The 27,501-nt window shown below is 43.3% G+C and overlaps 1 long non-coding RNA gene across 1 annotated transcript; it reads right to left on the minus strand.

Moving 5' to 3' along the window:
- Positions 1–21,861: 21,861 nt before the first annotated feature.
- Positions 21,862–27,091, minus strand: LOC125907259 (uncharacterized). The gene is made up of 2 exons (XR_007452528.1): positions 26,958–27,091; positions 21,862–21,983 (listed from the first exon to the last, which is right to left on the minus strand). It is a non-coding gene; the product is annotated as an uncharacterized LOC125907259 (long non-coding RNA).
- Between the last annotated feature and the right edge of the window lie 410 nt (positions 27,092–27,501).

Consider the following 27,501-nt stretch of genomic DNA (forward strand, 5'->3'; position numbering starts at 1 on the left):
CGAACACTGAACGGAACGTTCGAACGCGTTCAGTGTAGTCAGTTTCTTCCAAAAGTCCTGGTCGTTCTTTTTGTTAAGAACCTCGTTCGTTCGTGCACTTTACCGAACTGTTCGAACGGTGCGATTCTCGTTCATTTTACACATGCCTATTCCCTGTCCTCGCCCACTCCCTTCCCTCTTGCCACGCGAGGGGTCTATGAGGGAGGGCTTTTACTGCTCCTCGGAGTCTCTCTTTTCCGTGCGCCAGGCACCTAACACATGTTTATTTCCCCCCTTCTTTTCCTTTCATATTCGTTTTGTCCTCCCTGCCGCTCAGGATGCGGAGATCGTCCTTTTGACCATACTTTGGTCCTCCCTAGATCCTTCACAGACCACCAACATCATCTAGCGTGATGCCACGTCTGCCTCAGTCGCTGCAGTCTCTTCTGCACCGTTCATGCCTTGTCGAGACGCCTCGACCAATGTGCCATCCTCCTGCGAGATTACTCCACCGACACTGTGGCCGGATATTCGCCAACGCTCTTCAACTACCAGCATCTGCCTGCGATAGCGCTCCCCAAGAGATCGGACTTCTGCCCGCCTCCCTACCGCTCTGGGTGGAGGTGATGGTGTTGGGTGGCGTCTACCCCGTTGCTCTTCCCTGGTGTTCCTCGTACTGTACAACGAGATGCGGACATTCTCTTGGTTATGTTGATTATCGGCCACACGTGGGGCGCCTTGTTCGGCCAGCTCTCGCCGGATTTCGTCCCAATCCTGCTGTAGCGCTGATGTTATCCGCTTAGCGGCCTCACATACATTACTCCAGTTATCTGGGCTCTGGAGCATGTGTTAAAGCAGCGTTTCCGGAACGACTCCGTGCAGCAGCTCTGTTCAGGTTGAGTCCAATTGCGGACACTCGAACATAGCATGTTCTGCGCTCTCCGCAACGCCGGGGCATCGCGTACAGTCCGGGGACGACGTGAGCTGCACACCGCACTGGTGCTCCCGGAAAAAAACCGTGGCCGGAAAGTACCTGAGATAGGTGGCACGTGACGTCTCCGTGTTTCCGTGACTGCCAGGATCCCACGTTCGGGATTACGCGGTGATTACCCTCCTAACGTATCTGCTGGCTCTTTCGTTGGCGGCGTCTGCGTCCCACGTTGCTTGCCACTCTTCCATGGACCGCTGGCGCTCCTTCTTCCTTATTGCACTGTTTAAACCTGTTCAACGGCGACTGTGCACTCGGGTGTCCTCGCAATCGCCAGGCAGATCGGCAAGAGACCCGCAAGCAACACTGCAGTCTCGTAACGAACTGTTCGGAACGTTCTGGCCACGCCAATTGCCGACTTACGTTGCACCCGACGAAGTAATCTGCAGCACTCTTGATTGCCAATCGCTTCGTGCCATACAGGTGCTGCGTAGCGCATGGTCGAGTCGGCCACATTTGCCAGCAAGCGAGACTTCGACGTCCTTGGCCCATGGAGGTTCGGCATGAGTCGAATGACGGCGTGCACAATCCGCGTGGCCTTCAGAGTTATCTCCTTAACGTGGGGTACCCATGATAGGTGGTCAAGTACACGCACCCCCAAGTATTTTATGGAGCGCGAGAACGGCACGTTAACTCCGCCAACAGTGATAGAAACTTCCTCTGGAGGCTGCTTGAGGTCATCTCCGTTTTAGAATGAACCAGTTCCAAGCGGTGCCCGAAAAGCCACTGTTCCACCGCTGCCACTGCTTCCTCCGCTGCTGCTGCTGCTGCTGTTGTCGGAGTTGTGCCTGGAACTAATAGCACCAGGTCATCAGCATAGCCAATGATCTCTGCCCCCGGCGGCAGCCCAACTCCGAAAACCCCGTCATAGATCATATTCCACAGTGTAGGGCCCAGTATGGACTCCTGTGGAACTCCTGCGCTGATGTGACGTTCGACAGGGCCTTCGCTAGCGTCAAACAGCAGCTTGCGTCCTTCAAAGTAGGCTCCTATGATCTTCATCAGGTATGACGGGACATTGTTACTTTGCAGCGCGTCGGCGATTGCCTGCCAGTTGGCAGTGTTGAACGCATTGCGGATGTCCAGTGCCACCACCGTCAGGCAGCGTTTATCGCGGGTGTTCGTGCGGCGGAACAACTTGGCCTCTGTGCCCGCGTCTACAACACGCTGGATCGCGCTGATGGTAGAACGTCCTCGGCGGAATCCATACTGAGCATCAGACAGCTGCGGTGAGTCTTGTTGCTCAATGTGACGATTCAGGCGATTGAGGATGAGACGCTCCAGTTACTTTCCAAGTGCGTCAAGCATGCACAGCGATCGATACGAGCTGCTCTCCCCGGGGGGTTTGCCAGGCTTCGGGAGTAGTACCAGTCGCTGTCTTTTCCACTGCGACGGGAAGGTGCCGCGCGAGAGACAGTCCCGGGACAGGCGGCAAAACTCCTCCGTGTATTCCTCTATCGCCACTTTCACCGCAGCGTTCGGGATCCCGTCCAAACCTGGGGCCTTCCTCGTTACCATCCCGGCAGCGATAGATAGTAGTTCTTCCGTTTCTACTCTGCTGCCTGATGGGACGGTCGTTGGAGCATCTGAGGGGACAGGCCATGATACGAGTGGGTGCCAGGGGAACAGGTCAGAGACAATCCTCTCCAGTTCCAGTGTGTGCGTGTGTGTTTGTTTGTTTGTTTGTTTGTGTGTATGTGTGTGTCATGGGTGGGAGGAGGGGGGGTAGCTGTATTTGTAATTTTAGGTTGTGTTTTATTGTCTTAAACACGGTTGGGAGGGGGGGGGATTTGGAAAAATATGGCATCCTAATCAATGATCGCTAATTTAAAACTAAGCAAAGGGCCGTTATTGCCGATTTGCCTGCTCGGGCATACATTAAAGATGGAAAACAAAAAAATTAATGGCATGCTCTTCAATAATTTATTATTGCAATTGTTTTAGGTGTTAAAAACTTAAACGCCCAAAGCGGGTGCCAAAAATGTCAAACGGTTATAACCAAAGATCCCGTTACACATCGCACCTATTATGGGCAGATTGATGATGAGCCACGAAATCGCGACGATTTCAAGAGGGGTGTATACGTGGGTTACTATAAAAATGCAACAGACCTTGATGGCTGCGATATAATTGCAGATGTTATTTCGAGTGTACCTCTGCCTTTCCAGGATTATGGGATATCTCGGAAATCTGTGTGGGGATGGTCGGAGGGAAAGTTTTCTGCCGCAAAGAAATGGTCTCCACAGGTGCGTAAGGCAATTTACAAGGACCTGGAGCAGCTAAAGTTCCCTTTAGAATTCGCTTGAAAGGTTCGAAGTTTAAAATACATTAAATTCTGGAAATGAATGAATAAATATAATTACTTCCTACATAATGCCAGTTCGGTCATTTTTAAGAGCAGGTTAACAGATGAGGAATACACCCATTTTATGCACTACTTGTGTGCCATGACACTGTTTAACTCCCAAGAGTATGTGGAACATTGGCCTTACGCAAGGGAATTATGGCGACAATATGTCATAGATTTCCCGAGCGTATATGACCTTACACTAGTGTCAGCCAACGTTCACAACCAAATACATGTGTTTGACGATGTAAACAGGTTTGGTCCACTGCACACTTCGTCGGCATACCCTTTCGAAGCGTTCCTTCAAAAAATTAAAAAAAATATTAAGATCTGGCAAAAACTGCTTAGAACAGGCTGTTAATATGCTGTTTGAATTACAGCATATCCAGTATGCCAAACCAGGAAACACGAAATCATTCCCTTATGTTAAAAACAATGGACAAACTGTACATCTCCATGCGATGGCAGACTGTACGTTGAAAGCGGACGACAGAAATTGTTGGTTTTGATGAAAAATAACAATATTGCGATGTACAAAACAACATCCCAGGACGAAGGTAGCATGTTTGTGCATTGTAATCTTTTTAGCAAAACCTTCGAGAGTTTTAATGTTCCGTGTTCGTCCTTGATTATGATTATCCGGTCCACCAGCATGATGGGTTTAGATTTCTCCTTAAAAAAGATACCAGTCGAGGAGATAAAGTGCAAATTAGTCACTGTTCAGATGAAAGAAGCTGATGTGTTTCAGTTCATCCCAGTACCACACAGCAAAGTATAAGTATTTTGTCTATGATTGTATACTTGGTAATATTGTTTGGAATAAAAGATTAATTTATATAACTTGAGCAAGAGTATGTTTTACTTCATTAAGTTCGAACTATAAAGGTTATGTTATTCGTGTTCAAAATATCCTCTGTTGCGCGGTTCACTTTGGAGCAAGCCTCCCTTATTGAGACGACTCTGGGCATATCAAAGTTTATATTTCAAAAATTTAGCCACCAATGCCTCGTTCACGTAGACATACCGGTTGCTACACAATGCTTGGAAAAATTTCACCACCTTTCTTCGCTCTCGCAGTGGATGTTTCTGCTTCTTGCCCGTGCCAGCTAAGGAACACTGTGGTTGGAGCTGTCTGCTGAAAATCAAACCCTTTGCTTCAAAGAGTCTGGCGTTAGATTCCTGTGTGGTAATGCGATTGTTCGCCCATCTCAACACACTTTCAAAATATGCTCGCTCTGCCAGCATACCATCAAATTCCACCAACTCTTTTACGCTGTCTAACATGTTGAATTGGAAATTCTCGTCATCTGTTGTCCTCGGGCGTCCGTACACGCTGTTTTTGACGTCATCCAAAGTCACCTGGAACAGTGCGATATCTTTGTCTCGCCGAGTAAACCGCTGTTCCAGTTTGTCCACGGATGACTGTAGCTGATCGACCTTTGGGAACAGCAATGTGACGAGGTTGGGTGTCCAATTCATTGGTTCCGTCTTGGAAAATTCGGCCAAAACACGATTTGAAAGACGCTGGCTCCAAAGTCGGTGCTGCTTCTAGGTCAACCACGGTAAATCCCGAAATAATAGAAGGTGCAGCTCGACACGTGGTTGAAGCTGATGACGACGGAGATTTTGACGGTCCATCTAAAGATGATGATGGTTGGGGCGGTGCAGTTGATGATGATGGTGGTTTTGATGGTCTAGCTGATAGCTTTAGCGGTCCTGTTGGTATTGGTGGTGGTTTTGGCAGTGTAACTGATGATGATAATAGCTTTAGCGGCCTAGGTGCTAGCTTTAGCAGCCAAGCTGATAGTTTTAGCGGCCTAGCTGATAGCTTTAGCGGTCCAGCTGATGATGATGGTGGTTTTGGAGGCCTTGTTGATGATGATGGCGGTTTTGGCAGTGCAGTTGATGAAGATAAGTTTAACGATCTAGCTGATGATGATGGTTATCCGAGTATTGCCTCATCAATCGTCGATACCATTCCAGCTGATGGTGATGCATGCTATGGTGCCCATAATGGCATAATGGTCAGATATGAATTTATGGCTTAGAAAATTACATGGAAAATTGTGTGTGGCAGACCCATCATAACAATATCATAATTGCAATTCGTCGAGCCTTAATGGCGAGGACAACTGTTTCATTCCACCAGCGGACGAAACGTCTGCCTACTGTACCCTTTGTATAAGCGATACTAGTTAAAGTTGTATTTTTTATTGTTTCCCTAAAACGCGCAAGGAAGGAATCATTATCTCAGGGGGGGTGGCTAATATGTGTGATAGTTCTGTTGTGCACTTTTCCGAATCAGCCGCTTTATTTTTTCACCTGGGCCATTTCTGTTGATTATATTGATGTTGAGTGTTGATTGATTTTCTATTGATAAATTGAGTTGCAAAAGAATTCTACCACACACTTAAAACCGATATATGTAAACAGCAGTAGGTTGGGTAATATTTCGCCTTCATCAGCAAGTAGGTTCAGAAAAAAAAACGCGCTAGAAACATTCGTCAATATCTCACACAATATCTGCACCAAAAACACATATTGGTGCACATCTGCACCAAAAACATGTATCAAAAACACAAATGATATTGCTTGTTATGCAAAATTTTAAGCGAGGTATTTACAACATGCTCATTATGGGTTCAAGTCCCATATAAACCGAGCCCCCCTGCTGCGGGTAGCCAATAACCCACCGATAGTCCAACCAATTTATGCTATAAAAGGCAGGCCTTAATTGGCCTTGACAATGGTTGTTACGCAAAATAATAAGAGATATATTTGTTGAGCATTGATAATTGATGGTTAAGTGAAACATTTGTCATCATGGGAACTCATTTTGAGGGGCTCCAATGCATTTGGCTTTACACTTTCGCTTAGTAAAAAAATGCAAATTTAAGATAATATAGAGCAGAGGTCTTCCAACTACGGCCCGAGGCTATATCACTGTTCATTCCCGACCCTGTTACGATCTCGATTCTAATATCTAATATCCAGTTCATATAGGACCGCCTGAAAATGTTAACCCTTCAGTAAAATTTGGCGGCGAATAATAATAGAATATTATTATTCCCCATTCCCAAGGTTTGGCTTAAGACTTTCCACATTAATTATGGTTTTATGGTTACAGTGTGTTTCCACTTAATATTATTTTCCAGTTTAAAATATCGGTTAAACTTTTTTTTTAATTGAATTGGTTGCATTATCGTGTTGGTAATTGTTTGATAATGTTTGATGCCCTATCTTACTGTGGTTGTTGCGCCATATCAGAAGCCAAAGGGTGAACATTAAGAGTAATGTACCAACAAGCTGTGATAATTTTTCAACTTTATTCTATCAATTTTAGGGCGTCCGAAACGTTTGCATCACTGGTGCTTAAGCTGCATGAGCCTGTTGCAGCAGTCGAATGGCTTATAGACCATAAGCTATTGCAGGCTGTTCAGCTGTGCCGGAAGTGAGAGCAGCCGATGCGGCTGCGTAAAAACGTAAAGGGGACGAAGGATCGCTGCAAGTGGGTGTGCACAGGACGTAAGTGCAAAAACGCGGAAGTCAGTGTCCGTGCTGGATCTTTCTTTGAAGGATCCAGACTTACACTGATGCAGGAGGTCCTGTTGCTGTACCTGTGGAGTATGAATGTCAGCGTGGCAAAAGTGGTGAAGCAGCTGCAGCTCAGCAAGATAACGGTAATTAACCATTTCCGTAATATACGTCTCCTCCTTTTCGATGTTGTCGCAATGCTGGCGCCATCAAAAATTGGCGGCCCGGGCAAGACAGTCGAAATCGATGAGACGAAAATAATCTCACGAAACTACAACCGTAGACGGCTCACTCGCACTGACAAAGAGTGGTTGGTTGGTGGAATTTATCGGGAGACGAACGAAATATTTTTGCAGCGAGTAGAGCATCGAAACGCTGATACGTTGACTCGGTTAATATGCGACAACGTAGATGATGGCACAACAATCCTAACCGACTCTTGGGGAGGATATGTTTCGTTAGCCGAGGTTGGGTACAGCCATGGCATGGTAAACCATTCCAAAAATTTCGTTCCTCCCGACAATAAGTTCATTCATACGTAAAAAGTCGAAAATCTATGGCGTTGGCTTAAAGATTTCCTCAAAAAACAGGCACAAACCGCATTACGCACCTGAATCAGTATTTGGTGGAATATCACTTCCGCAAAATGCACCCTGATGATTGTTTTCAGCCTTTATTAGAAGCTGGAGTTCGACCTGGCTAGTTGGGTTGCAAGGACGACAAGTCTATAAATAAGCAAGTACAGGATATTCATTATCGGACACTTGGATTTCAGGCTATTTTTATGTATCTGTGAAACAGGAATTCACACAAACTTTGTGTCGTGGCTTTCACTTCTCGTGTACATGATTGAGCAAACAAATGAAGTGCTAACTCTGCTCTAAAAGTATAAAACTACAAATGACAAATTCTTTTTTTTAGGCTATCCAAATATGCATTTACAATGTACTAGACCATTTTTCCGGTTGTTACAATCAAAGTCTATGTAGGGTACAGGTGCATAGCACTTTTTTGCACTAATACACAAAGCTCAACGATGCACAAAGATCCTGATCAATCTTACGATTTCGGATAATGTTCTTTCGCGTTTCGGTGTAACTTTTTCTAGCGTTTTATAATTACCGGGTGTTGTTCCTTGTATTGCACAATTAGAAGAGAGTTTATTTCACGCAATTCACTTATACTTATAAACTAATCGATCGTGCCCGAATGCTCCAAACTCAACGAATGATCTTCGTGTTTCGTTAAACACGAATCAACTGGCAGGGCTTCCGTGCCTAAGCCTGAACAGATCCTGAATTTGACAGTTGCCTCGTTCATTTCCACACGCACAGTGTAGTGCTTTAATCGTTTTTCTTAAATTAATTAATTGCATTTAGAATTTGTTGACATGTGTTCTTCCAGCGAAAATTCCTACCGAACACAAGGGTTTTTCTGACAATTTACTGTTTTCGTTGCGCCAATTTCTTCATATTACCACATGAATTTTTGTTTTTTTTATTGGAGTGTGGCATTCATACTCTTGAAAAATCATAAAAAATATCGTTTCAAAGAGGATTTAGGGTTAAAAAAATCCAAAATTCATGAATCGGATGCAACATCTGATACAAACTGTAAACAAAAGAACCGAACAAGGCAACTGTCAAACCTAGACTTCTGCTACTTACATTCATTTCCCGGCTAGCAATTGACGTTTAATACTATGGCTAGGGGTGTAGAAAGGCATGGAGAAGCATGTAGAAACACGGAAGAGCGCAAGTGAAATGCAGCTGTGTGTGTGAAACAGCACCAAACGGCATGTTGCGACGTACCGTCTGAATGTGTGTGTGTATTTTCAGCCAGCGAACTTAGATGGAGGTTATGTTTACAAAGTGGATGATCCATCAAGTTGCTTTTGCGTCTAAGTCACAAAAAACATTGGATATTTACGTGTTTTTTTGTGCCTCTAATGATTTTAAAGTTTGTACGTGTTGCAGGAAAAGTGAACAAAAGAGAAAAAAAATGATCGTGTGTGAGCGATTTTCTGTGTCATCGGAGGAGCGTCATCGAACAGGCGTCAGGCAAGGAAAATAAATAAAGTTAAGTTTATTGATTACTGATTGTGCTGTGTTGTTGACGTCCTGACGCTATACGCACCGCTAAGAGCACCGGCAACCAATACAATTGATGGCGCAGCTTGAAAATATGGTAGCATATAAATCGCCAGCTGAAGGCGCGACTACTTTTTTGTAGTTTCTATTCATTAATTTTAATACATTTTAATAGGTGAGGCACTGGTGACCCTGCGTCCGTTACATCCTCTGCAACAGCTTTCGTGGACGGATGCAGGACACTGGCCAATCGTTGTCACTGCTTCCGTGGAGGGTACTGGGCTATCAACATGGACGGATTTGCTGTGCGAAACATAACATGCGAAACGGCCTATGCGTGTACACCGACACCCTAAAACACTGGCACGGTGTTGATGCTAGAGACAGGTTCGCGATCTCGCACTCACGGCTCCACACCGTTTCCGAAGATTGCTACTCTGGTTCCGATTCAGGCTATATCAAACCAACGGTTCCGACCGGAGTTATCTGAAGCCGTCTGAACCCGCCCGGAGCTGCTAATCGACAGTCGGTGCTGCCCGAAAAAAAACTAAACTTCTGCTTAACCAACATAATTTTCCTTTTCATCAAATTTCGGCATAGTTGCAGGTGTCCTTGGATCGATGATCCTGCTGGTGGTAGCTGGTGACCGATAAAACGGTCCACTCGAACAGAGAAAGAAGTCGACGTTGACGCATTCGCACACCTGAGAATGCATTCATTCTATAAGCCAAATTCGCACACGAAATCGAACGCGTTGATCCTATAATCTCTCTCGACCAATCGCGTGACGACACGTCTCGCCGCCACGTGTGATGCAAGAGGAATGCAATCTCTAGCGTCCGGTGAAAAAGTGATCAAAAGGATCAAGCAACGAGGAAATCGCTACGTTCCACCGCGGCTGTTGCAAATTGCCCCCCGAGCTGATTGACGCAGTATTGAACTGGTGGGAACCGATCCGTTATCATCACCGCTGCAAGCTCCACCTCGTGAGCCATTCACAGATAGGATCTGGATCCGCCTATCCCGCTTATCAACAGCCGTCACTGTGGAACAAGTGTTCGCTTCTGTAAAGCGTCGCTTAGCCACCGATGACGTTATAGCGCATTGCCTGCTGAGAAGAGGGGTTAGTGTGGACAGCATGAATTGGCTTTCATTCAAAGTGAGAGTCCCGGCTATCCTTCGAGATGCGGCACTCACACCATCCACCTGACCCGTCGGTATCGGTGTACGTGAGTTTTTTCCATCCCGTCAACACGACCACCAAACCTCATCTCCTACAGCCACCCGAAACCGCTTTACAACACGCACACCAGCTACTAGTACTGAACACCGCTACACCACACGCACACCAACAACGACTCACCGTTTATCTGCACGCACACCTACTCCACCTGGTCCTGAAACAACATCATCACAACAGTGTCACCCCCCGGTGAATGATACCTTGGAAGCACCCCACTCAACACTTGTTTCTGGACCGCCCCAAAACCACCGCGCTTCATCTCCGCAGCTGCACCAGTCTACAATCGATCGTTTTTTTCTCAACTAGACGAAGTTCCGCTCATTGCACGCAACAAACACGCCAAGCCTCATGCTCTGACAACGCAGCTCAATTGACTTACCGTATACCCGCTTTATCCAACCGCCACAATGACAACGCTACCGCTGAGTATTTAAGCTGCTATTATCAAAACGTTAGAGGTTTGCGTACTAAAACAAAAGAATTTCACCTAGCTGTATCGGAGGCTGACTTCGACCTCATCGCCCTCACGGAAACTTGCCTTGTTGACAACATTCCATTTGCTCTTCTCTTCAACAACAACTTCTCTGTTTACCGCTGTGATCGCTCTCTCAGCGGCTCTGGCTCTCGCGGTGGTGGTGTTTTGCTAGCCGTTTCAAACGCATACGAGTCGATAGAATTACCCTCCCGTGATCGTTCTCTCGAGTATATTTGTGTGCGCGTCGCCTGCAATAACGCACATCTGTACGTCATGGTAGTATACATTCCACCGCAGCTTAGCTCCGAGATATCGACTCTTCGCTCTCTACATGATTGTATCAGCGGCTTCATTCTCACACTCAAGCCTTCGGATCTGCTGTTTGTTATTGGCGATTTCAATCAGCCTAGCATAAGCTGGTCCACAGCTGATCCTTCGTCCTCGCCAGCATACTCATCAATCACGCACTATGAACCAACTGCGCGCTCACTGGCCAACAACACCTTTGTGGATGGATTTAAATTTGACGGATTAGTGCAACTTAATCCCATCAATAATTCGCACGGACGCATGCTTGACCTGCTCTACGCTAACAATGCTGCAGCTAAATTGTGTTCGCCTGTCTTTCCAAGTGTTGTTCCGCTTGTACCTCTTGACCATCCGGCGTTAGACTTCAATATACGTATTAACTCGTCGACCCGACGCAATTCGACGACTCGACAAAACTCGACGACAACCGCATTTTATCGTTATAACTTTGCTAAAGCTGACTATGTGAAACTGAACGACATGATATCAATGGGCCTCATCGCGAACGAAAGTCGATAAAATTTATCCGATCGGTTAATTTGCTCGAATCCACCGGTGGAATTTATTTTCCGCCGGTGGATAATTTTCTCCACTGGTGGATAATTTCTCCACCGGTGGATAACTCTTTCCGATTCGAGTAGCCATTGATTTTGCCTATCTGTCAATCACACTTTTGTTTAGATTTAGAGGTGTTGTTTTGCGGAATGAATAAAATAGTAAATTTTGCTTATTTACGGACCATCTAGTGAAGAATCCACACCAGGCCTTAGACAGTACTGACTGTAGGCCTATTCAAACAATCCGGGTAAAGTGTAAAACGGGTTGTTGGCTGAACAAGTCTAGTTGAAACAAAATCGTATGAACTGGAACACGAGGTTTGAATCCTTTCTGAACTTGTCGCCCTCGCTGACCCTTGTCCTGTGCCATGTACCATGTGCGTCCATCAACTCCAGCCACCGCGAACGTTGGATCCGTGAACGTCCGTATTTTACGCCCTCGTGCAAAAATATATTGAAACAACGCGGTACACTTATTCCGTGCAATAAGGAGTGTCCGAAACCGCTCATGGTCTCTCGCCCTCGCCAGTCTATTATCCTGGCCTTAATGACTGACGCCTCCAAGTCATCTGGCCACTTAAATTTAAACCTACTACGCCCTCTCCGCAATTGCGGATTTAACCGTAAGCGGACTGATTGGCCGCAGGAGGCTCCGTGGATATAAAGTCCAGCATATATGGTGTGTACAGTAGTCTCATCGTGGACCTCCATGAACGATAGAGGCTCCATGGACGAAGAGACTCAAAGACTACAGGGGCCCATATATGAGGGATTCCGACCAATACCCCCCACTCCCCCAAGAAAAAAATTAAAGTGTATTTGATTCAAAGCCAAGAGATGAAATCTCCCCCCACCCCCTCTCCCTACACAACACCTGGGACGATCGTTTCCATGCCTTGAACAAGGACCGTCCACTGAAGACTGGCGAGCTTGATACGACAATGAGTGTGGTTCCACACGTACGATGATGATTGCGTCAAATTTGATAAAAATAAAATAACTAGGTTAAAATTGTAATGTATGTGATTCAGAAGAGAAGCTATTCAAGTGTACATATTCGTTTAAATGGATGAACAAAAAAATTCATTGGGTGACACGTTTGTCACGAGGCGTGGAACATAGCGATGTGTGTGTCAATCCGAACACTCCCGGGCTGTACCCTTCCATAAGCGACCCTGAGTTTTTGGGGATAGTCCGGAAGGTACAAATAGGCACAACACCTTCGATAGGTGCAAAACAACGCAAACGATTCCGACCGGAACTCGCCGCTCCAACGGATATGAGTTGCTTATAATTTCTTGTACCTAGTGATAATACTGGTCTTCCCAATCTCGTTGCATTTACGTGTCGGAACCGATTCTAACATGCCATAAGGCCATAAAATAAGGTTGGATAAAAGAGAAGGATTTGCAGAAAAGGATTTTTTTTTTGGTTTCTTATTTCTTAGCTTGAACTATAAAAACTAGATACCTGTTATAAATCTAAATTTATGTGTTTTGATTATTTATTAAAAAACAGGGAAATTTATATTTTCTAAAAACTATTATTTTAGCTAAATCGAGTGATAAAACATCTTAAATAATTCAAACAGCGATAAAACATCCTTTTTTGCGAGCTGTGAAACATGGTTTTTAATATTATTTAGTTTTCCACTGTTATATCAACTGGGGTAGAGCAGTAGATATGGCTATCCGACTGCAATGGTTTTTTTATATGAAGTTTTCAACTGCATATTCCACTGCTCGACTTTTTAACCACGTTGCTATGGCGGCAAACACCATTCCACTCCACTGCCAAACCGATCGGTTAGCGAAGATTCTGATTGAGAAAACGCAATTGGATAACATTGGAATTTTGCTAACCGATCGGCTAAATTATCCACTCTGTTATCGACTTTCGTTCGCGATGAGGCCCAATGTTTAACAATAGCTTTCATTGTTCCAATTTTTCACTTTCACTTGACGAAGCAGTATGTTCATTCTCGTCCTTTATGCTGCAAGCCTTTGTTGTATGCGTCCCAGTTCAGCGTCCTAAACCTAACCCCCCCTGGGCGGACCGCACACTCAAACGACTCAAACGTGTAAAAATAGCTGCTTATCGTCACTACCAAACGCGCCGCTGCCAAAGATCTCGCTCGATCTACTTTGACACGCACTCTTTATACTGCAGCTATAACAGGTTTCGATATGGTAGATATTTGAATAAAATTCAACGTAACCTCTGCAGGTGGCCTGACTCGTTTTGGCGCTTCAACAACAGCAAAACAAAATCCACGCATACACCGAAATCCATTACGTACAAAGGAGCAACAAGTGCCAACACTAATGAAATGTGCAATTTCTTCGCGGATCGCTTCGCAGATTGCTTTTCACCGGCCATGAATGATACCGATACCATTGATGCTGCTCTCGTCAACACTCCGGCTGGCGCAATTAACATGAGCACTCCTTTCATCGACAGTGAGATCGTTTTATCTGCCCTAGCCTATCCTTGCAAAATTGTTCAATGCATCGCTAGCCAATGGCTGGCTACTTTCCCAAAACATGGAGGAAATCTTGGATGGTTCCTATTTACAAAAAGGGCGACAGGGCAGATGCCATCAACTACCGGAGTATTACATCTTTGTGTGCCATTGCTAAGGTGTTCGAACTAGTGATATACAAAAATCTGCTACATGCATGCCGCAGCTACCTAAGCCCGTATCAACATGGATTCGTGCCAAAAAAGTCGACTACCACGAACCTGGTTGAATTTGTAACCTATTGCACTAGTCAAATTGATGCCGGAGCTCAAGTCGATGCAATTTATACAGATCTGAAAGCAACATTCGACTCTCCCGCACGCAATTCTTCTCGCTAAACTCGATAAGCTAGGATTTCCCAGCTCGCTCGTACAGTGGCTTAAGTCTTACCTAATTAATCGCACATACATTGTGAAAATTGATAATCACATGTCAAAAGAAATAGTCAGCAGCTCTGGTGTGCCACAAGGAAGCAATATTGGCCCGCTTCTCTTCATATTGTTCATCAACGATGTTACCCTCGCTTTACCTCCCGACAGTATCATTCTGTTTGCCGACAACGCAAAAATTTTTGCGCCTATTCACAACACAGGTGATTGTACATTCCTGCAAGATTGCATTGAAATTTTCTGTTTGTGGTGCAAGCGTAACGGACTGACTATCTACATCGAGAAATGCTACTGTGTGTCTTTTAGTCGATGCAGGAGCCCAGTCACTGGGACCTTCTTCATGGACGGCACTGCAGTTAATCGACAAAATCATGCCAAAGACCTGGCCTTTCTGCTTGCCTCTTTTTTGAACTTTAAACAGCATATCGATGACGTTGTAGCCAGAGGAAATCAATTACTTGGCGTGGTTATCCGAACAACTAATGAATTCCGCAACCCCATGTGCATCAAAGCTGTCTACAACTGTATCGTTCCGAGCTGCTTCTCGTTGTTCTGCAGTTGGTTCATCCTGCTTCCACTCGGCCTTACATAAGTAAGTAATATCTTTAACATATCTAAAATAAATCCTTTATAAATTCTAGCTAATTAAACACCGCGTCTTTCGGAGACGATGGTACGGCCGCTGATAATAGTGCCGCAACTCCGCTTATTGAACCATATAGTTGACTGCATTTAGCAGGCAGTCGATGACAACGTTCTCCACGTACCCCACCGTCATCATTTCGTTCCAACCAGATGCAGGTTTGTTTTGTCGATGACATGCTGGTTTGGTTGCTCATGATACATGGTAATGGTAATCCGCTCACATTCCGCAAGTTAAAGCCATTTTCTGTGCGAAGCTTTCAAGCGCACATCTTCTAGCTCCTGCGTGCAGCGCTCCGTGAGGTGCGAAACATCGCTCTGGAAGCGCATCGCACAATCGCTGCTGCGTGCAGCGCTCAGTAAAGTGCGAAATTTTGCTCCTGGGAGCGCATCGCACAATCGCTCCTGTGTGCAGCGCTCCGTGTGGAGCTGCCTCTTTTTCCTGTGGGCAGTGCGGGAGCGCGCACAATAAGAAGGGTCAAGAGCAAAAGAGGTACCTCAATCGCTCCGCTCAACACTAGTCGTGACGTCCACGGCCATCTCTATGCTCATGTGTGGCCAAAAACGAACCGTGTAGGAAAGATACACACGGGACTGATAAGTGTAAATAATTTAACTCCAATGTATAGAGTAGCATAAATGCAGCATCATAAATTGACCTATATCAAGAGCCCCTTATAATTTCGGCAGATTCCAGAACTGAGCGGAAAAGGGAAACTGAAATGTAATAAACTACTATAATATACTAGTGGTGGGTCATACGATTAATTTCACGATCCGACTCGGAGCCGGGTGTGCAGCCAGTGCGATAGGACGAAGTCGGAATCAAATTCTGCGCCGTGTGCAACGAGTCCGGGCGACTCAAATGTTCAGTAGGTGCGAGAAAGAATAAGCAACTCCGGCCCATTGGTGCAGCGAGTTTAGACTGGGTCAAGCCAGTCCAACCCGTGTTTGTAGCGAGTTCGGGTCGATAAGAATAAGAACCGACTAGTACCTTTCGGGTCGACCCAGACGACTCCGGGTCGCTTCCGGAAGGGTCTGACCCGATAGGTTCAGGTCGACCCGTGCATCACTATCATATACAGCGGAACCGCTCATAACGAGTACTTCTTATAATTTTTCGCATAACGCAAATCTCGCAAATCTCAACAAGTAAAATCTCGCATAACGAGGAATTCCATTTTTGTTCAGTGTACAGTGTACACTTATTTCCAATAAGAAATCGTGGTCATTTCGAGATTTTCAATACTATAAATCGTGAAATATCAAGCTTTTTTCAAAAGAGACAGGTACAGGGTTGGAGGAAAAAAGTAAGGGGGGTGACACATTTACACCCACTACCAGTCCAACATTTACGAAGTCATAAAAAACCGAACAAATCGTGGGCGCGTTCACTCCACGTCCAGATAACTCTTTTCAGATCAGATAGCGGTGCTGAGAGTTTTGCTGCGCTAATCGACAGGTGGAGTAAGCGAGGCATTGTCTGGTTCCATTTATTTCCTTCTTAATTAACAATATTGGAGGCTCGCTTCGGCTTCGGCCGTGGAATTGAACAGGACGAGGTTGGATTTTAAGCTGGCCCTACACGCTGCATTCATGTATGCGGCTACAAATGACAGCTACAAATTTCCATTGTTCTCGATCTGTCAGCTCGTCGCCGCTCGTAACCCGATGTATGCGGGTTACGAGCGGCGACAAGTGACGTAAATTCCACCTGCTATGTTTACATTACTGTTTCAAGTGTTGAAGGGAGGGATGATCATCGAATTCAATTTTTAAATTTGAGTAAAATAAAATTAAAATTACGTGCTTATTTAAGCTACTGATAAAATAAATACAAATTATTAAAAATATATTTATGTAATGTTTTATTTGAGGGCAATAATAATATTGAGAATAAAATGAGGCTTAAATAAACGTATACGAAAACAAAAATGTTGGATACATTATGTGGGGATGTGTTGGTATTGTGTTTGGAGATTCCTTGGAAGTTTTCAGGCGGACATTTTCGATTAGCAGTCAACCACTCCAGCACTTAACAATGGAAGGAGCTAAAACCGTCCAAAAATCGAATAAAAATGTAAGTTACACCTTTTCTCATAGAATGACACACTAAATTATTGGTTGTTTTATTATTTTAGCCTATTCAAGATGAGGAAAAAGTCATCGAATTGATTAATTTGGTAAAAACTTATCCGTGCATCTGGTTAGATACTGATCGCCAGTATAAAAACACCGAAATAAGGCATCAAGCCTGGCAACAGATACCATCCGTGCTGGAGGAGGATCATCAGTGCGTTCATGCTAAATGGAGGAATTTAATGAATTCCTACCGGCGGACTAAAAAGGAGATCGCTTTGAGTCAGACAACAGGTTCCGGTCAGAAAATTTTGCTATTTTATTACTTCATATTTGTTAAGATCGTTTCTATTGTATAAATATTCAGGTTCCAGCGAGCTATTGAAGGAGGTTTGGTATGCCTACGAGCATATGTCGTTTTTACATGAAACGACAGCTCCACGTCGTACAATCAATACTGTAAGTAGATAGTGTTTATGTATCGTTTTGTGGAGGAATGAATTAATATAGCGTTTCTGTTCTCATGTCAGGCAAATCTTGAAGGAACTTCTCGGGAACCTGTTGTTATCTCGACCGCTCCTGCAACCACCGCTTCATGCAGTTCAACTGCCTCAACAACAGCCACGACAACTGCCACAACATCCTCCACTGGCTCCTATAGTGGCATGCTAGAGGGTCGCACAGCGTCCAAAGGACGCAAAAGAAAGTTTAGCGAAACGACTCGATCAAGTCAGATTAGCGAATGCTTGACAGCCATTCAAAGCATTGCTAATACTGCTACTGCTGCTGCACCTTGTTCAAAAGCCAGGGCTCTGGGCAACTTTGTAGAGGCACAAGTTGCCACCTTCGAAGACAAACACCCAGAGTTCTGTGCTAAACTTATCAGGTCCATAACGACGGTCATGAATGATCAAATTGATCAATTTTATGTGGACCAACATGCCTCCTCGATGCATAGGTTTAAAATTTAAGTGTTAACATAGTTTAAGTTTTTGTTGGAATTTAAGAATTTTATGAATAAGTGAATTATGTATTGTTATGTATTATATATTGTTAAGATAGTTTAAGTGTTTTTGGAATTAATGAATTTTATGAATTACTGAATTGAGCCTTGTAATTATTTTCCATGAACTGTGAAAATCCGAAATTTCTGTTTTTACTGTCCAGGAGTAACGGTCCAAAAAGGCCGTATTGCTTAAGATAATTCCTGTTTATAAAAAAAACTTATTCGTATCGTTCATAGTAATAATGACATTTATTTTGTATGTACGCCTTACATTTCTTGTTTGCATCGGTTTAGCATAACGATAGGAACTTTATTAGTTTCAGTTATTCTTTGTTGGTTTTTCAGATTGTATGCACACATTGAGTTAATTGCCATGTAAAGAATTCTACTATTCTTTAAAAAATAATATTAGTATATAGTTCACCACAGTTAGCTTTTGACTTGCGAGGCTTGTCTCAAGTAAACGGTGCCTTTATTTATAAAGAATGCTACAAATCACAAATAAATGATTTTTATTTCCACGAAAGGAAAATATAAAACGTGTTAGGAAAAATAGGAAACATTCATACAGATTTCGCAATGCACACAAAAATCAAATACAAATTTGCTTTCGCTTAATACCATAATTCTAATTAGTACGTGGTGGTTTATATGCTTCCGAAAATTACACAACTCTGCGCGGTTGCGGTAAATCAAATGGTAATGGATCATTAAACTTTAAATGTCGTGCTAAGTGTAATCGCATGTTTTGCAACACTCTAGACGGCCTCAACGGAACGTGTCGAAGAGGTAACATTGTAGTAGGGTCAACGTTAGACTCTTGAGAGGAAGAGGATCTAGATGCCGTATTTCTTGTGGGTGCAAGAAGAGTTGTATTATAATTCCAAAGCAAGTGCCGACGTCTAAAGTTGTGTAGATGAATTGTTGCCAGAACGATTTTTTCAGCTACTTGTGGTTCTAATTCCATTGGTTTTGCTAAAACTCGCCAGACTTTTACATCAATGCCAAAACCGTTTTCTACCGTTCGACGAGCTCGCGAATGCCTGTAGTTAAAGTGGCGTTCTATTGAGTTTGCGGTATGCATTCCAGCAAAAGGCCGGAGACAATATTCTTTCAATGCAAACGCTTGATCACCCAAAAAAAAATAGGGAACCTCGATCTCGTAAGGAATTTGTAAAATTTCAGGATCGGGTATATTTAGCTCCCGGCGCTCCAGTTTCTGGTATATAGCACTGTTTGCTAACACTCCACCATCAGAAATTCGACCCTGGCAACCGACGTCAGCAAATATAAAATTTGAATTAGCATCCACTATGCCTAGCAAAACAATGCTGAAAGTGCTTTTATAGTTGAAAAACTGGCTCCCGCTATTAGCTGGTTGTTTTAAGGTGACATGTTTTCCATCAATGGCACCAATTACATGAGGAAAATTCCATTTTTCATCGAATCCTTTTGAAATCTTCAACCATTCTGTAGCAGTAGATGGCAACTGTAAAGAAAAGTTATTTGAAAAAAATATTATTAAACAACGTTTTGTTCTTCTTCTTCTATTTGGCGTAACGTCCTACGCGGACATGCCGGCCTTTATACAGGCTTTCGGGACTTAATTCATTACCACGTAGTCGGTCAATCCTAGCTTCGGGGGGACGGTCCGTTCTAGGTTTGAACCCATGGCGGATATGTTATTGAGTCCTTCGAATTGACGACTGTACCAGGACCGCCCCGTTTTGTTATAATCATTACAATAACTCATACATATTCGCGGATATTATTGAATACGTTTGTAGCGGTGGCTTACGTCCCGACACTCATTTTCGTGACTTACTAGATAGTTGCTTTAAATTGTTGCTATACCGCGACATTGGAAAAACGGGCACGAGAAATGTGTTGCCTTCCCTAGAATTTCTTGTGAGCACCGTACATTCCCGCTACGAACAGATTCAATGATACTAGCCATTATCACTGTTATAAACTATGTATTAAAACGTCTCTCTGTTTGTATGACAACCTAAAACATTAGTGTTAAGTTCCTTTCTTTCATTTGTTTCGTACACAAAGAGGTACACAATAAACAACACAATACACAATAAACAAAGAGGTACACAATGAACTTATACAATAAAACTTAGACGTTATTCTAACATTTAAAATACAAAAACAAAACATTCCCGCCGTTCCCTTCGCGTGTGATTTCTGATTTTGCCAGTTGTCAAATGCCGGCGTGTTCGGCTTACGCGTCAATGGTGAGTTACCAGTATCAAATCATCTCGTCCACGTTAGCCTACAACATTAATGCCCATAAAGGGATATGCGGTTATGTTAGCAATAATAGTAGAAACATCCAATCCAGACAGATAAATTTTTCAAAATCGTCACCCCGAAATCAATCACACCAAACTTACAACACGCTCAGCTACCGCCACGTCCGCAGCCACACTGCAGTAACAGTCAGCAATGTCACAGTTGTCAGCAATAATCGACCGAACCAGCCAGCTGACGACTAGCTTGTTGTTCGCAATTAGTTCAGATCTAGTTTAGGACTCCATGAGTAAGGAATACATTTTTTTTTTAAAACTAGTTTTCTCGCTGGTGTCTTTAATTATTTTGTTCTTTCAATTAAAAACTGATTGAACTGATACAAACTGACTGTCTATTGTTTTGAATTACTGATGATGATTATGGATCGAAATAAGTTAAAATAATAAATTCAGTAGGCGACAAATCATATATAAGCACATTTGGGATGTTGAAATAAGAAATTGCAATTATGTAGGTTTATTATATTGATACCAAGTAGACGTCCAGTTTACAAGCTGTAGAAAGAGGCAAACTTAAAGTAAACGCTAAATTACTGTGATATATCACTTTGTTTCAAAATGAACAGTCGCCTGTTCGTTGGCCTTAACAAGCATAGCAATCAGATTTATTTGAAGTATTTGATAAATTGATCAGATATAATAAAAATGAATTAAAATAATGGGTGTTCTTGTGTGGCTTATTTAGAATTAGTTATTAATTTATGTAGCAAGCACTGACGCAATAAAAGGCCCATTTATTATTATTATTATTATTATTATTATTATTATTATTATTATTATTATTATTATTATTACCAAAAGAAATATTCTCAACCTGTGGTTACGTTAGTGACATGACCTGAATAGTTGTTTATTGCAACAAGTTCATTTGTTAAATAGTATAACAGCAGTTTTTAGGCAATATATTAGGTTTAGAAAAATAGACTATAATAACACGAGCACCAGAAAACGAAACCAAATTAAAATTACTATATATACAAACAGCTTAGATAAAGTGGTCATCTTATAAGTAAGAAGAGAGTAGCCGGCATCGCGAATAAATGAACACATTTTAACAGTCGTTTAAAGTTCATTTTGGTTTAACCGAGTTCATTTGTTGTTCATTCCTGTTAAAATAAACGACCGTCAAAAAAGTTAACGACTGCTCGATATCGTATATAGGCAAACACGGGGAAAACATTCGAGCAGTATAATTAAACGACTGTTAATTTGTATCGCATACGCTCTTGACAGTCGTTTGTTTAACGGCGGCATAGGACCAGTCGTTAAAATTAACAAATGAACTCAATGCGTTCGCGATGCCAAATTCTAGCAATTTTTAACGACTCTGGTTAATTTTTAACGACTGTTAATTTTAAACCAATTCTTTCGCGATACCAGCTAGTATTAGTATGGAATTGTTACCATATTAAATCAGTGAAATAATACCTTAACGTATTCCTTCAATTCATTTATTATGTATGTACAAACATCACGCACAATACGGGATACGGAACTGCTAGAAACCTAAACAAATGGTAATATTATGTGGAGTTTTTTATTCGGTTTAGACAAATAACGCTTTATTTAGATTTCAGTTCACAACATGTTATTCGCTTCGCGGTCCGAATTCAACTCCTCGCGCTTAACCCGCGCTCCCGATTTTAAAGCTGCGCGTTCTCTCTCTCGCTACTCGTTCCTAGTTCGCTCTCGTTCTCCTGATCTCGCTATCGTTATTTCTCTCTCTCACTACCACTAGCGTTTTTCCTTTCTTACATTCGGCCGTCCTACCCTATCTTCAGCCCCTGAAGATTTTGCTTCTAATTCATTTTATTCATTTTACGATTCTGCTTCATCTTCCGAAAATACTTTGTCGTTACTGATGGCAAACGACCATAACTTCATGTTGTCGCAACTTGTTGTTGTTATGTTCGGTCCCTCGCAATTGGCTGCCCTTTTAACCTTGTATCGTCCGTTACGATTAATTTTAATAACTTCATACGGTCCCAAAAATTCGCTAGCAAGCTTTCTTCCGGCTACAAATTGTGTTCTTTTGATGGCTACCAAATCTCCTACCACGTACGCATATTCCGGCTTTCGTGATAAATCATAATGTTTTTTATATACATTTTGCGCATTACAAATGTCATTCTTCGCTCCTTTTCGCATTTCCTGCCGTTCACAATCAAAACGATCATACGCTTCCTCCTCCAGTAACCGCGACAAGTCTTCCACCTCCGACGTCCTCATCTTTGTCCCGAACATCAACTCGAATGGCGACTTTCCAGCTGCTACGTGAATATGAGAGTTAATCGCTCGCTGCACAGAAGGCACCACCTTGAACCACTTTCCAGGATCTTCCGATGACAACTTCGTCAAAACCGATAACATGGTGCGGTTCACTCTCTCCGCTTGACCGTTGCCCCTCGGCACTCCTGTTGTACAAACGACGTGCTGTATACCATGGCGATTAGCGTACTCACCAAATGCGTTGGCTGTGAAAGCTGAGCCCCTGTCGGTTACGATACGAGCCGGATAGCCAAAAATTGTCGACCAGCATTCCAGCTTCCTCAACGTTTCCTCCGCTCCAGTCGTTTTTGTCGGGTACAACCAGACGAACTTGGAAAAACCATCCACTACAGTCAAAACGTATTTGTACTGCTTTCCCGTGGCGTCCATCGGCCCTACATGATCGAGGTGAAGGGTTTGCAGTGGCTGATCTCCCTTGTCAATGGGGTGCAGGAACCCTTCCTTTCGTCCTAACTTCTTATTGTGGATGATACACTTCACACAGCTGTTGAGGATCAGTTTCACTTTTCGCTCTAAATGCGGTATAAAATACCGTTGTTTTATGGCGTGCATGGATTTGCATAGTCCAAAATGACCCTCACTATGAATGTCCGAAATTATTTGTTTTTCCATATCACGCGGAATCACTAAAAGGTCTTGTCCTTCGACACACTTGTATAAAAGTTCTCCTTTTATTTTGTAATCTTCGTACGGTCTGGTGTTAAGAATTTCAACTATCGCTTTTATTGAATCGTCCCTTTGTTGACTTCTTTTAACACGAGCCGTCACTTCACATGTCACCATCATTGTTAACTGTGGATATCGACTGAGACAATCGACGTGTTTCAATCGGTCTCCGGCACGATGTTCCACCTCAAAACTAAACTCCTCCAAGCAAATAACCCACTGCACCACCTCTCGCGGAACGTCTGCTTTCTTCAATGTTTGTTTGAATGCATTACAGTCGGTCACAAGCTTGAACTTTATCCCCAGGAGATAATGCCTGAATTTTTTCAACGCAAGATAAATAGCCTTTGCTTCCAACACATAGCTGTGATGTTTGGCCTCTGCATCGGTTGCCTTCTTGCTCCAAAAATATACGGGATGCAGCTCTCCATCAAACCATTGCAACATTGTTGCCCCAAACCCTTTGATGGAAGCATCCGTGTGCACTTCTGTTTTAGCATTTCGATCGTATATTTTGAGCACCGGTTCTTTCACTAACGCACTTTTCAAATCATTAAAGGCTTCGATCTCTATACTACCCATTTTAAAATCTACCTCCTTCCGCAACAAGTCAGTAAGAGGCTTGGCCATAATAGAATATCCTTTTATAAATTTCCTAAAAAATCCCGTCAAACCCAAAAACGCTTGCACTGCTCTTATGTTTTTCGGTATAGGGAAATTTTTCACCGCACTAACTTTTTCTTGTCCAGGCCAAATCGATCCGTTTTCAATATGATGTCCCAAAAACTCAATCGATGTTTGAAGGAAACGACACTTTTTCCACTTTATTTTTAATCCATTTTGGGCTGCTACTTCAAACACTTTCCCCATTTTTTCTAAACACTCCTCAGCCGTACTACCACAAACCACAATATCGTCCATGTAAATATGCAACACATTCTCTCTTAACAAATTTTGAAAAACATAATTCACAAACCTTATGAACACCGCTGGCGAGTTGCATAGTCCAAATGGCACACGATTAAATTCAAATAATCCCGATTTTGTAACGAATGCGGTATACTTGCGGCTAGCTTCTTCTATCGGCACATGAAAAAACCCGTTTTCCAAATCCATAACAGTAAACACCTTTGCACTCTGAAGCTGCTCCAAAACTTCTTCTAACAATGGAACTGGAAACCCATCCTTTAGAACCATTGTATTCAGTTTCCGAAAGACGATACAAATCCGACTAGTGCCGTCTTTCTTTTTCACTACCACAACGCGACTTGCAAAGTCTGACGTCGATGGACGAACAATTCCCTTCCTCAACCATTCCCCTACATGGTTTTCGACTGCTTCTTCCTCCATTAAAGGCAAGCGACGGGGCGTATGCCGAAAAGGTGACGCGTTTTCTTCCAACACTATCTTCATTTGTATGGGACAATTGTCTTCGTAATTATCTACCACTGAAGCTTCGTATTGACTTTTCAGCGCTTGTACCTTGTCTCGAAACTTCTCCGGCACTTCCAGTTCTTGGATTTGTTCACAATCAATCTTATACACAGCACTTTCGTGATCGCTACCCGATTCCTCATTGTCACTTTTTTTCTTAAAAATCTGCACTCCATCGTTGGTTATAGCGTAACAAACACTTCGAAGAAAATTCATGCCTACCAGCATTGGAACCTTCATCGAATTTGGAGAGACCACCAGCAAACCGATTTCGTATTCAACGTCATCGATGCCAATGTTTGTTACCAATTCGCCTATCGGCTTTTGTATGATTCCACCAAAACCACGCAATTGTTGTATGGATTGTTCCATCCTTTGTTGTACACACCCTAAATCTTGCAATGTGTCTTGACGGACAATCGACACTTCGCTGCCTGTGTCAATAACCGCTTTTATATTTTTTCCCCCCAACTGGACCATTTTTGTCGGTAGCTCAGCTTGGACATGGTTTATCAGGTTTGTACTTGTACCCGGTTGTTGTTTATTCCTTTGCCCACACTGATTCGCACGATGCCCAAACTCGTTGCACTGAAAACACCGTGGTCCACTTCTTTGTTCTGGACAATTCCGTACCATATGTCCCATCACACCACAATTAAGACAACGTGCTTTTGTTGCATTTTTCACAGGAATTGTGTCTTGAACCGGCAAACTTTTGTTCTCTTTCTGCCCCGCGCGCTCGTGCCATGCAGATCTCACCGCACGTGTTTGTTTCTGCGCTGCACGCTCTTGCCAGGCAATTTTTTCTTTCAACTCTCTCACCGTGCGCGCTTCGTACAATGCCGCGCGTTGCGCTTCGCTCTCCGCGATACCATCAACAATGTACTCACACACACTTTCTTCGTCAAGGTCAATCTGTTTGGCAATTCGCTGCATAGAGTAAATGAAATCCAAAGCAGATTCCCCTTTTTTCCGTCGTCGTGATGCAAGTTGACGATGAATGTCCATCGGACGCACTTTTTCTCCGAATTCTGCTACTAGCGCCTTGCGAAGAGCCCCGAACGATGAGACCCCACGCATCGTTAGCAAAAAACTTCTCGCTGTGCCCACCAACTTTTTTCGACACATCACATATTTTTGCTCATCTGACCATCCCGCCATGGTCGCAACTTCCTCAAAATCTGTCAGCCACGCAGCAAAATCTACTGAGCCATCTGCACAAAATGCCTCAATTCCCTCTTCCACGTCCCTAAAGGAGTAGGGCTGCTGCACTATGCTCGGTTCCACTTTCGCTGCTGCACTGCTAGCTGCCGCTTCAGATTTTTCATCCGCGTCATGAAAATGATCCATGGTAGAATCATCCGCGCTGGGCATTTCTTCACTTTCCACTAGTGATCTAGCCATTTCCTCTTTGGTTCCCGTTGAGGGCAACCCTTTTTGCTGGCACCTTTTCGCTAGGCCAGTCTTCGTGAATTCTTCACACAGATCAAGAATGCGCTGCTCCAGCTCATCCATTTTTGATCAGTCAACTTTTTTGGCGAAAATCAATCGGTCACAGGAACGAACACTTTCCTTCACTTTGACTGACTTTCACTCCACAGAAATTTGAGTCTAACTCTGATCACCTCAAATCAATTAGTCACGGGATCACTTTTCCCTCACTTCAATTGATTTTCTTAGATCAATCTACTCAACGTTCTAATCCCTCTTGTTCATTCCACAAGCTACACGTAAAACCACTGTTTGCTGGATTTTCATCCCACAGCTACACGTAAAACCACTGTTGTCTGGATGTTCATCCCACTTCTGACACCAAATGCGGAGTTTTTTATTCGGTTTAGACAAATAACGCTTTATTTAGATTTCAGTTCACAACATGTTATTCGCTTCGCGGTCCGAATTCAACTCCTCGCGCTTAACCCGCGCTCCCGATTTTAAAGCTGCGCGTTCTCTCTCTCGCTACTCGTTCCTAGTTCGCTCTCGTTCTCCTGATCTCGCTATCGTTATTTCTCTCTCTCACTACCACTAGCGTTTTTCCTTTCTTACATATTATTATCATTTTATATCGTTCAAATATTGCATAAAACTTACCCTAAACAAAAAAGCAAGAGATTCATATGAGTCTCCCGAAGCTAAAAAGCGAAGCCCGATGCATAATCGTTGCTTCGGGCAGATCGAAGGTCGCATCGTTGTATCTTGTCGCTCAATTTTTGGACCAATCCGATTTAAAAAATTTTCTAGCCGGTTGTTTGGTCCTTCACCATCTATCGCCCTAAACAGCCGGGTCCAAACGCTTTCCCTCTCCAGAAATAGATCGGTCATCCAGCAGCGCCGTGCATTTTCCTCTTGCTGCAGTTCTTCGTCTTCCTCTTCTATGAGTATCAACATGAGAGTAGCCACTTCAGCCGCTAAAGTTGGAAGAAGTTGATTTATTTCCATTTTTCCACTGTAAAAAAAAGAAACTTTGTGTATCACGGCAAAAACACAACCGGAGTGATCTCCGCATAATATAAACACAACCAACTATGTTTGACAACCACAATATGACAGCTGAACATACACGGATTGAAAAGGTCCCAAACGATAGCTACATCGTGTAGCTACATTTGACAAATAGAACAGAAGAAAATGTGTA

This window comes from Anopheles coluzzii, chromosome 3, assembly GCF_943734685.1.
Source record: "Anopheles coluzzii chromosome 3, AcolN3, whole genome shotgun sequence".
Lineage (NCBI taxonomy): Eukaryota > Metazoa > Arthropoda > Insecta > Diptera > Culicidae > Anopheles > Anopheles coluzzii.